We start from the raw sequence: 12,014 nt of genomic DNA, 5'->3' as shown, positions 1-12,014 counted from the left end.
TCAGCATTGTGAGTACATTCCTCATAGCCAGCAGAAGTGCAACTGCTACTGCCTCTAAAGTGACAAGATTTGCCACTGTTGTTATGCAGTCAGAAAAGATATTTACTTAGACTGAAGCCAGGGTAATTGCCTGTCTAGGTAGTAGAACAGGGTGCTGCCCAATATGTTCCATTAGTTACATGAAAAATATTAATACAGTGTTACAACCTTTCATTTGTGATCTCTGGTGCCACTTCAGATGAGAGGAGGTCTAAAGGCATGAAAACTTTCCACCAACTTTGCTTTCATCAGGAGATGTTTCTACTGTCTGTGTGTATCAGACTTTTGCTATAATTGGCACTACCAATTTTGTTCACACTTCAGCTGTGCAGAATATGTAGCACACAAGTAGCAGGCTGTCTTGCGTTGATAACAAGCTTTTTAATAAATCACTCATCCTTCCTATAATAATACGACTTTCTGCTGTGTTTTCTTTTTTAAAAGTAAAGAGAAAAATAATTCTGCCACCTGTATTGTCATTTTCTTGTCTGTTTCATTTTCGTTCTTTTGTGGCATGACATGATGCAACATAACAATAAGACAGAAAAACTGCCTTTTTTTTTTTCTTTTTTTTTCTTTCTATCTGGTACGCTACTGTTGTTACAGAAGTTACAGGACCAAAGAGGGATGGATTCATGGAAGACAGGAAAAAAGGAGCAATGGTGTGCAGAGGGGACCGGAGAGAGGTAAAGAAACAAATAAAACAACGATAGGCAAAAAAAAAAAAAAAAAAAAAAGAAGAAGAAGAAGAAGAAGAAGCTGCTTGAATGTTAAGCAATATTTTATAACTCTCAAACATATTTATCTTCTCCTTTTGTAGTTATGAATGAGCTGTTAAAAATATTTGAGTTCTAAGGAACTGACGTTGTTTACTTAACTTTTAAATTGTAGTGCTTAAAACACTATAAAAGGGGAGATTGAGATGGGATATAAGGAAAACGGTTGGACTGGATGATCTTTTAGGTCTTTTCCAACCTTGGTGATTCTATGATTCTATAAATTTCTTTTAAAATAAGGGTGATGAGGAACTGGAACCCAGAGATGTGGTGGACAGCCCATCTGTGGAGACATTCAAGATCAAGCTGCATAGGGTTCTGAGCAACCCGATCAAGCTGTAAGTGTCCCTGTTCACAGCAGGGAAGTTGAAATAGATGACCTTTAAGTGTCTCTTGCAACTCAAATAATTCTATGATTTTATTATTTTAAGAAGATAATGTTTCCTTTGCAATGCAGTAACACCAGGCTTCGTACGAGTTTGAAGACTGTGAAACACACCGCCAGTATCAGCTGAACTGCCCTGCCACATTGGCTGTACAGTGTGGATTTGGTGCGTTCTGATTTCCATGTGTTAAAGTTCATGAAAAATGGACTGCATAGGCAACGTTTTCCTAGCAGCAATGTTAGGAAAGCTGGGTGGGTCACGTCTGCTGATGCAGATTGTTAGGAGTGTGGAATACAGGCTCTTGTTCATCGCTGGTGAAAATGCATAGCTAATGGCAGTGGCTGTGTTGAAAAATAGTCCTCTGTAGCTGATAGTTGGCACTATCAAAAAGTGTTATTGTGCTCTTCGTATCTGTTGTAGTTTCTATGGAAATAAATAGGAGGTGCTACTGTTGTTGTATAATTCCACAGTCTGCACCTACCCTTCTGTAATCAGAAATACATCACTATATTTTCTACTCTGTATTTTTTTTAATACTGAAATGTTTATATGGAAGACAAAGCATTCTCCAGTTGTATCACATAAGCATCACAGTATCCAGATGAGGAAAGATTTCAAAGTTTGTGTTGATACAGTTGGCATTATCTTGAGGCTAAGAACTGTATTTTCAAAGACAGATAGGTAGGCGGTGGGATATTGAACATCTTAAAAGCATGTAAATTCAGTAACAGAGGCTCTAAAAAAAAATCCCATAAGCATTATTTATTTGCCTAAAGAGCACTGAAAGTCAAGATTTGGAACATATGGGTCCTGGGTATATCCTTTATCTCTTCCTTTCCAAATACTCCACTTTCTTAGTGGCTAAGGTATTACACAAAGAGCTTAGAATTTTATATGAAAAAATCAGTAAGGTTCTTTCACTGCATTTTGAAAAATAATGCATCCATGATACAATTTAAGATGCAGTGCAAGTCTACTAGTGGAGAATTTGATTGTTTTGGTATGCAAGGATCCATTTTAACTATCCTAAAGTGCAATTTATAGCTAAAATAGTATTGGTTAATCTGATATTCCAGAAAATGTTAATAAAACAATACTGGTATTGCCTTATTGAATACAATTTTGCTTCAGCTATAATGATGAACAGAAAGTTTCAGGAGCTGCATAGTTTTAGTAACTGAAATCTATGACAAGATGCAGCACATGGGACCTCTTCTTGCTCTTCAGTTTCTGGTTTAGATTATACATTATGATTAAGTAACAAAGTTTTACAAACTAGACTGAATGCTTTTCTGGTAACAAGGAACATCCAGCAAATTCCTTAAGAAATTCTGATTGAAATAACTGAAACATCAAAACCTCCTTTACCAGTCTTTGTGGATTTCAAGTTCTTCTAATGTAGGGTTTTTTTTGTTTCTTATTCCAAGATCTGCTTCAGTATTAATACCGATGAGAATGCTAATATTTATTTTATTTGCTGGACTCCTAATAATCTCCAAGGAAGAGGCATTAGTAGCCAGGGAAGGACTTTAAAATAATAATTGTCTAGGGATGAAGTACATAACTACTAAAATACTAAAAGGCTGAACACATTCGTCTGTTGAATGGTAGCACTGACTGAGAATAGAGTCAAAGTTATTCCCATATAAACCTACATTTATCTTCTGTGCATAAACACGTTGTATAGCAAGTCCTGTTGTAGCAGCACCTTTCCATTGTTCACCATGTGTGCACCTCAGCTGGTCTTGCTCTCTCTAAGTATATCCGTATCTTTCCCAATTAAAAATTTCATCACTCCTCTGAAGAAGATCATTGCTGACTTTCTTTCTTCATATGAAAAACGATGTTAAAGCCTTCTTTCCTTTCATTTTATCTCAAATGCAAATAATCATTTCTTCTTGTCTCACAGAAAAGTTCAGCCCTGAATCTATATAAAAGAACACTGACAACAAAGGTCTCTGAATCTGGTGCTGAGACTGCTTTGGAAAAGATTGTTTTATTCCTATAGTAGTACCTTGATTAGATATTCCTTTTCAGACAGGTCTTATGAATCCAACTCCAAAGTACATGAAGTCTAGTTCTGGATTTGCTATTTTCCCCACCCTCTGCTTTTCTAGATGGAGTACTGTTGAACACACTGAATTTCATATGAAAACAGTTGAAGACACCCTTATTCTTCTTAATTATTATTATTTTAGTCTGCAGACCTTAAAAAAAAATCACTGACATCAAGTAACCTTAATAGGAAGTGATCTTTATGAGTGAGAAAACAGAGTGTTAAAGACTCCTAGATATAAAACCTATAATTCAGACTGACTGGCATCAAATCATGCTGAACTGTTGCTCTTTAAGAAATACATTACCCTCAACAGTAATGACATTAATGGAAGATAGGATAAGACTGTAATATTTTGTTAGGTTGCAACAACAAAGTACTTCTGGGAAACTTTTACTGGATGGACAAAAGCTAATATTGCCTGTTGATTTCACAGCTATTTCATTCTCTAGTTGCCAACAAGTCATAAATTGGTGCTAGAATTACAATTCTGACATATCATTAATCAGAGGATAAATATGAAACAGCGTGATGAACCTTGGTATAAGAAACACAATTCCAAATAAAAAGTCATCCCATATGTGTCATTTCTTGATAGGGCTTTATATAATTCAGCAAATTGTATCATAAATTTTGGGAAAAGGGACAGTGGAGCTGTCAACTTAATTTTTTTTAAATGGAAAAGCTCAAAAGATAGTATTAGTTCCGTGTCACACGGCGTAATCTTACTTTTTCTGCTTTTATATGGATTTAAATATTTTTTCAGTAATGAGTGTCTAATCTTATGAGTGTAGATATGCACCTAATTTGACACTTAAAAGTTTCGGTATTTCACATCTCTGTTTTGATCCAGCTGTCCAATCAGTCTTTCTTCTTTCAATCTTCATGGTCCTTCTTTTGTTCAGCCAGCTTCAGTCAGCATATTAATGGGATGATGACAGTAATGAATTTGGACTTAAGAAGACAAACAAGAACTCTGCTCTGAGAATTGTGTTTTTATTCACCCTTTTCCCCATCTCTTATCACTTGCCTTTCTATAATGTTAGCAATGAGGAGACATCACTTAACTGCACGGTCTGCTACTGAATAAAAAATGCCAGGTAATATAGTACCGTAGAACTTACTGAACAAGAGCATAGTGCATTTTAAGAACAGAGGGACACTCCATGAAGTGTCCTTTCACTTTGATCTTGCCGTAGATCAAGAGTAATGGACATAACAGAAGCAGTGCAGTTCAAAATGGCAGTGTAAAACTTTTTGATCTCCTCCATTACTCTCCTCCTTCCTCTTTTCCCCTCCCAGTGCTCACGGATTTCCACTAACTACAGATCTGGAGTGACTGTTCCGCGTTTCAGGTGGGAGAGGGGGGAGTGCACCAGTTGAGAGAATGCAGACAGAATCCTCATATTTTCCTCATATTGTGTGAAGGAGCCTGCGCAGGTCGCACAGCTGAACTCTGGCAAGTGTAGGAAGGGACAGGGAGGAAACAGAGCCTCACCAGTCTGGAATCTGGTCAATAGGAGAATATTGTAGGGGACAAGAGTTTGACAGTAGGTACTGCAGTAACAATACCTTCATCTTCAGTTTTTTCCTATTGCATTTCTTCTACAAATACATTATGTTATGTGCACTAGAATTGCAGTATTGTCTTTGTAAGAGTTTAGTCATCATTTAGGATGAGGTAATGTCCTTCAGTTACACCAGAGGAGGCTTAGGTTGGATATTAGGAAAAATTTATTATCAGAAAGAGTGATGAGATGCTGGAACAGGCTGCCCAGAGAGGTGGTGGTGTTATCATCTCTGGTTTTCAAGAAAAGGGTAGATGTGGCACTGAGGGACATGGTTTAGTGGGCATGGTGGGGATGGGTTGATGACTGGACTAGGTGATTTTAAAGGTCTTTTCAAACCTTAATGATTCTATGATTTTATTCTTATCTATTCCCTGCTTGAAACAAGTCCTTTGCATGTCCCTGGCCTACAGGAGGATGAGAAACAGCAAGTACTATGTCTGGCTTTGAGCTACACGTGTACAGATTGTCCAGGCAGCAAAACTGTGTTATGCTCTAGCAAGTAACTTTTCTTTTAGTGGATTCCCGTTTTTCTTGAAGGAAGGGAAGTATTATTAGCCGTTAAAAATTATGGCTTTAAGGAAAACAAACCAATAAATTTGAAGATTTGTCAGATAAAATAAGTCAGTAGTTATGTATAACACTTTTTGACCAGGAACAGGATATCAGGATAATTTTTCATCTTTGAAAGAGTAAGTTACTAATTACATGGAGCTCTTTGAGATGTGTATTAATTGCATATATATATATTTATATTAACAGTAGTTGTGATGAAGTACAGTGTTGAGATCAATTCTCAAGCAGTGAATATCTTAATTGCCACCTGGAGTCAGGTGGTTATATGAACATGTATATGTTGTCACCAGCATGCTAAATCCCATCAAAGAAATGCTATGACATATTCTTTTCTTTCCATTTTAATTGCTGTGATGGTAATAAAGGGAGTGGATATTGCAGTCTGTCTTGGCTGTGTGTCTGCTGTCAGGCTTACCTGGAGTTTCTGATCTTTGCAATATACTGATTGAGCCTCTTGTCCAGGATTCTTTTATTTGCTATTTATAGGTAAGTGTGAACTGTACTGTGGGGAAGTGTTTAAATCTTTGTGTGTTTTTGAAATAATCCTATAATCCTTTTTGTTTTGTAGCTGTTACATAATTAGTATAAGAATAAGTAAAAGCACTATATGTACTTATGGCTTGCCTTCCAGACTCATCGAGTACCTGAAGATCACACTATTTTATCATAAAATCAAGACATTCCTTAAGTAAAAGTTGTTATAAATTTAAAAGGCTTGTATTCCAGGAGAGTTGATATAATGAAAATTCTTTCACCTCTGTGTACCCAAGAAAGATATTCCTGGTTATTAGCCTCAAAGTAATTGGGGCAACAGGCTGGGGAAACCTGTAGAGCAGATAAATGGGTTCATTTCAGGCTGACTAGATGTTCACTTTGTGTCTGAGTAACTCTGAGATATTGTAAGCATATGTGTGTGGTCTAAAACACTGCCTAAATGTTATAAAGTAATATTTAAGTATTTTTGTTCAGTGGCTTTTTATTTTTATTTTTTAATTAGTAGAGAAATAGTCCCAGAAATTTAAGCATCAGAATTAACTTTTTGGCTGGTCTTTTGTAGACAATTCTCTACTATCTTGTATTTCACAAACTGGCTATGCTTCAAGACATTTGGAAGGGTAAAAGTGCAAGAGCTAGTGAATGCTGTGAAACTTCTCAGTATATCAGTTCCAGAAACAGTTACATTAATCAGTGTTGAACAGATCTGGTGTGAGAATGGCCGAAGCGCTCAGTTTTTCAATTTGTGATTTAACGAGGGAAAAACTATTGGTTTAAAAAATATGTTTTTACCTTTTGCATATCAATTCTTTTAATACATCAACAGGTTTTTTTTGTTAACGAACAAAAAAATTAGTGAGTCTGTCACTAATACACCGATTTTTCATAAAGCAGCTACCTATTATCGTGAGAAACAATGATTTTCACCTGAATCTTTTTCCTTCTTACAGAGGATAGTGTAAATCTTTGTCAGCCTTAAGTACATGATCCATGAAAACTAATCAAATGACTCAAAACTGTGTGATCAAGTTTACTTGATCCCTCCAAAAAACTCAAGATGCTGCATCTTAAATAAATATGCTTATAGTACTGTCTATAATGCAAACTGTAAAATAAATAGGGTAGCTTGTGTGCAAAAACTTGTCTCACTGGATTAGCAATAACTGCAGTTTGGGTTAATTTACTGAGAAACAAGCTGAATTAATCTTTGTGGATTTGTCATGCATTCAGTTTTAGCATGGTTCAGCTGCTTCTAGAGTCTGAAATAGTTCATTCAAAATTAACTTTGTGTTGGTGATCTAAGAATATCCACAAACAAAATTGTCAGTTTCACAGTTGGTCTTTCCTCAGTCAACTTTAGCTATTCTGTTTACACGACAAGTTTTGTTTGCTTTGATCAGTTTTTAAATAAAGTCTGTCAAAATAGCACGTCTGACCACTGATTAGCATCTTTTCAGGAATAAACCAATGAAGAGGAGTATGTACTAAAAGTTTCTGTTTTGTGGGGAGGGATAGGAATGTAAAACTTCAGAATAATAACTGATCATTGTGGAACTAAATATGGATAAATCCATACCGAATGAATCTTTTTCCTGAGAATGATTTTGGAATTTCTTCTAATTGAGTTTTAAATGACGCCTTAGTTTTGATTTGTTGAGTTGACTACAATATGGATAGATCAATAAATGGGAAGTCCTTACCTATACTGTGTGAGAGCCTTACTCCTTTTTTGAGGCAAAGAAAGGTAAACATCATTTAATTTTAAAAGAAAGGAAATAGCAATAAAAACAATATTGTTCAAGCTTTGAAATAGAATAGGCATTTATAATCATGGAATAATTTAGGCTGGACTGATTTCAGCAAGCCTTCCAGTCTAACCCTCACTGAGAGGAGGCCTGGCAGCATAGGTCCAGTTGCACAGGGTGGTGGGTGCTGCTGCAACAGGGAAGATGAACTTTTTTTTTTTTTTTTTTTTCTTTAAATCAGCAAAGAAACCAGTATTTGTTTGAGCTATTTATTAATTTATGTTTCTATTTTCAATCAAGGACAAAGTTTGCTGGAGTAAAAGTAAATTCTAAAGATACTGAACATGCAAGCAAGATTCATCAGATTTAGCATTTGCTGTTTTTTCCCCTTTTCCATTGGCCTCTCCAGTGAGTTTTGCTTTTAAGATTCTGGAGGATTAATCCAGCGTATCTCTCTAGCTTTGCCCTCTGTGATCTCACAGGATAAACTTAGAATTAATTCCTCATACCCTTTCTGATGGAGGAGATAAGCCTTTAGATAAAATGTTATTTCAGTTGCTGTCTTATCCGGATGTTTGAGCTGCCAGTTAAATTGTAAATTAAAGGCTCAAAACTCTGGATTATGGACTCCAGCTTCATTATTAATGAAAAATATGCCCTTTTCACAGTTTGTCATTTTTCTGTCTTCCAAAAAACTCTCAGAAATACTGTGAATCTTTTTCACTTTTCCATTTAAACAAAAGAAAGACACAGCGATTCAATCTTCCTTTAGAAGACTAAGTTTCTACCATGAATAATTGATTTGTGCCTATTCTGTCCACTTGAACGACCAACCTATGGAAATGTGAAGTTACTTCCGTAAGTTTCTTCTTGCTTTGGAATAAAGAGACTGGATCAGACTTTCCTCATTATACTTGTCTGCAAAGTTTGTGTCCCAAGTCATAACGTGACAGAAATTTCTCTGCTGTCATTAACCTTTGTATACAGCCTGTCAGTTTTCCTACTTCCATTAACTCCTTTTCCCAATTACACAGTGGAGCTTTATCTCAGTTATTTCTTCATACTTTTAAATTAAGCCAGGTAAGTGAGTAAATAAAAATTGATCATAGCATTTCAAATCTATCTTCTTAATTGTGCCCTCCTGTAAATACAGCAGTTCTTTATAGAACTTTTATAGAATGCTATGTGTATTTACAGCTCGATTTCCATGTGAAATCTTTGTGAAGTTCCATTTTAGGTATTAAGATGGAAAATTCATTACAGAGGTCTTACTTATTCATGAGATACACAAAATATGGGTTGGTTCAGATACAACCTCTAGCTCTTTTTGTGACTGCAGTATTATGTGGAAATGTTTATGGAAATAAATAATTTCCTGTTTGAAAGTCTACCTGAAAAGTATTTGTCATCTTGATAGGTTTTCGTGTTCAGTAGAGGTATGACTGGTAGCTGGACCAATTCAGTGGGGTTACAAAGTGATCAGCCAAATAACTGAGAATTATAACAGTTCACTGATGTGTGTATGTCTGCTCATTTTATCTCTTTCCAAATGATTAGTTCTTCAAGCTCTGTTCCAGTTTCTCTTCAAAAGGCAGTGATTCCCTGAGGCAGAATGCATGCTGACCTTCTGTGATGGGCCATCTTTTTTTCGGCAGTTCTCCGAAGTTGGGCTCTCAGGTCAGCTTCCAACCTTCAGCCTCTGAAATGAGCACTGCTACATGATGTTTAGGTACTGCGGTGTATCCCACAGGTGCTCACATTTTTTATGTACTTGTATATTAACTTTTGCAGCTCTCAGTGTTGTCATGATTTACTTGAAGAGGGATGTATGTAGTGAGGCTCATTTATAGATTGAAACTGTTTGAAGTGTTTTAGAACACATTGGAATGGAAAGCATTATAAAAATGTACATTATTAATAACAGCATCAGTACCTTGTGATAGTATATATGGCTTATTGATGAAGGTGGCATGAACTGCATTGTTAGAAAGAGCTCTGGAAAGAATATAAGGCTGACAGGATACAAACAAAAAAACCCCCGTCATCTATTAGACATAAGATTTTACAAGCTTTCTCTGTTTTTCAGTACAAAATACATAAACATCTTGTACCAAAGAGAATGTAGTGAGAAAATGTGAAGACTATTCATTGTACATGACAAAAAGTGAGGGCAGTGTTGTCTCCTGGTGTACAAAAAATAGGTATACAGTAAGTTAGAATATGCAGTAGTGACTGCAAGAACGTATCTTGAGCTTCTGTTCAGAGTAGCAGTTAGAGTAAACCAACAGTGCAAGGACTTAAATGATTTATTTTTTTTGGAAAGTGATATGTGGCAGAGACCTACTTTCTATCCCTAACTATGACAAGTTCAGTGTCTCTATTAATTATCCCTCTGTGCTACTTTATAAAACCAGTCAAGATTACCTACTTACCTTTCTAATGTTCCAAAGTGTAATAATGTTTTCATCTTCAGAAGGGATTGAATATAAAATAACAGTATTATATCCTTCTGAGTGGAATGATAGTTTGAATAAATTACTTCCTTGCTGTCAGACAAGGTAGCCAATATTCTGTAAACTTGCTGAATACACTCTTGTTTTACTGCTGCCATGGTAGATCTCCTCAGACACTTCTGAGGGAGGTGATTCCAACCCTCAGGTTTTATTTTGTTCTTTCCTCCAATGTTGATAAAAGACTATTTCAAACTTTCAGTTCATTCATGCAACTGACTTTCACATAATCAGTAAACCTTTTCAGAACAACCTGTTCAGGTTCCTTTGAATGTGCCAATGAGTATTTCCTTCTGGCATCTATTTAAATGGTAACTGTGGTAGGCTACTGTATTTCCCACTTGCCTACTATCTTAAAATTTTCTTCTCTATATTCCTTAATGTTAAAAGCAGATGAAAGGAATCAAGTAGGAAAAAATATATTTTATTGTGACCTCTCTCTCCCAGATGACAAGCCTCTTTCATGTCTTCCTTCTTGTTGGTGAACGTATCTTATAAAATGGCCAAAAATAATCCTGAGTGAGAATTCTACTTTTTTTTTTTTCCCCCCCCCATGGTTTAATGAGTAGATGAAGTCCAAATTCTATTCTGTAGATAATCATGAAATTATGTTTAAAATGTCTGTTATTTAGAATTTATCCTAAGTTATAATTTGTTTAACGTTCTCAGAATTAGAGCAAGATACTCTGGTCAGAAATGAAGGGCTAATGATGAGAATTAGAATCACAGAATCATAGAATTGTGGGGGGGGTGGAAGGGACCTTTAGGAGAGAAGTACAAACTTTGAGTATTTTTCATTACGCTCTTCCCAAGATCCTTGACTTTCAATAAAAATAAATCCTTCCTGCATAAAAGCAATTTGAATCTATATCAAGAATCTTTACAAGACACAGCAAGCAGTGTCCACACTGTTTTTGATTATTTTTTTTTATTACTTTAAGATTTCATATCATCTATAGCAGACAGCAGCATTCAATATTTTTCTTTCTCATCTCAGTTTTCTGGTTTTGTTTCAGTAGCTGTAATTTACACAACAAGGGAGGTATCTTGTTTATTTTACTTACCACCAAGATAGGAAGAAACTTTGTGATCCGAATGTATCTAATAGTGAGATGCCTTGGGTCTGTTGCCAGAGCTTTTTGTCAAAGATGCTCTTTTTCTTTTAAAGTAAAAATAGGTAGAACTATAAAAAAAATGGCATTGTACATCCTTAGGGGGATATGTGACTTGCTTCAAAATGAACAAAACCAATATGCTTAAGACTTATGCTTAAGAATTCTGCAAATTCTCATTTCTGCTCTATTAAAATTGTTGCACTGTGATTACACAGAAAAGAACGATTTAGGTAGGACTGACAAAGCTGATTAATTAATTAATCCCTTCTGCTATTTTTGTTATTGTCAAAACTGCAGTAGTCATTAGAGATTCAAACTTTGATCACAAGAACGTGTCTATTCATCTAAAAAATGAAGTTCTTAAGATTGTCAGGTGGGATTCTGTTCAAATTGTGTCTTTAAAAAGCTATCCTTGTTAACCACTAACTTGTCTTAATAGTCCATCCAGTCTGGGGGGACTGGATGAGAGAGGAACTGATTGCTACTGCAGTAAATGTAACCGTCTAGTTTGTGAAGACTAATTTTTAATTTTTAAAAACTGTTTTACTTTCCTTAAAGTTTACTTTCTTAAAAGGTTTTTTCTTCATTAAACATGTTGTTATATTCTGAGGATCAACTTAAGAAATTATATGCAAGCATTCTTATCTCCCCCTTCCTTCTCCCAAAGTCAAGTCACCTTTTCCCTATTACAGAAAGCTATACAAGCATATCAGTTTCTCTCCCAGTAGCCAGCCAGAATGATGCATGA

The 12,014-nt window shown here is 35.6% G+C and overlaps 1 long non-coding RNA gene across 2 annotated transcripts in view; it reads left to right on the top strand.

The window, feature by feature from the left end:
- The window catches only part of LOC149915885 (uncharacterized), a 130,573-nt gene extending 128,284 nt beyond the window's left edge, over nt 1–2,289 (top strand). For both annotated transcript variants that reach the window (XR_016471341.1, XR_016471340.1), the window contains exons 3-5: nt 646–725; nt 1,056–1,153; nt 1,273–2,289. This is a non-coding gene — a long non-coding RNA (uncharacterized LOC149915885). The remainder of the gene's footprint in view (nt 1–645; nt 726–1,055; nt 1,154–1,272) is intronic.
- Nucleotides 2,290–12,014: the final 9,725 nt, after the last annotated feature.

The sequence above is a fragment of the Phasianus colchicus genome, chromosome 15 (assembly GCF_987193195.1).
Source record: "Phasianus colchicus chromosome 15, bPhaCol1.hap1.1, whole genome shotgun sequence".
NCBI classification, from domain to species: Eukaryota; Metazoa; Chordata; class Aves; order Galliformes; family Phasianidae; genus Phasianus; species Phasianus colchicus.
Note: the sequence above shows the minus strand (reverse complement) of the source record. Positions and strands in the feature narration are given on the sequence as shown.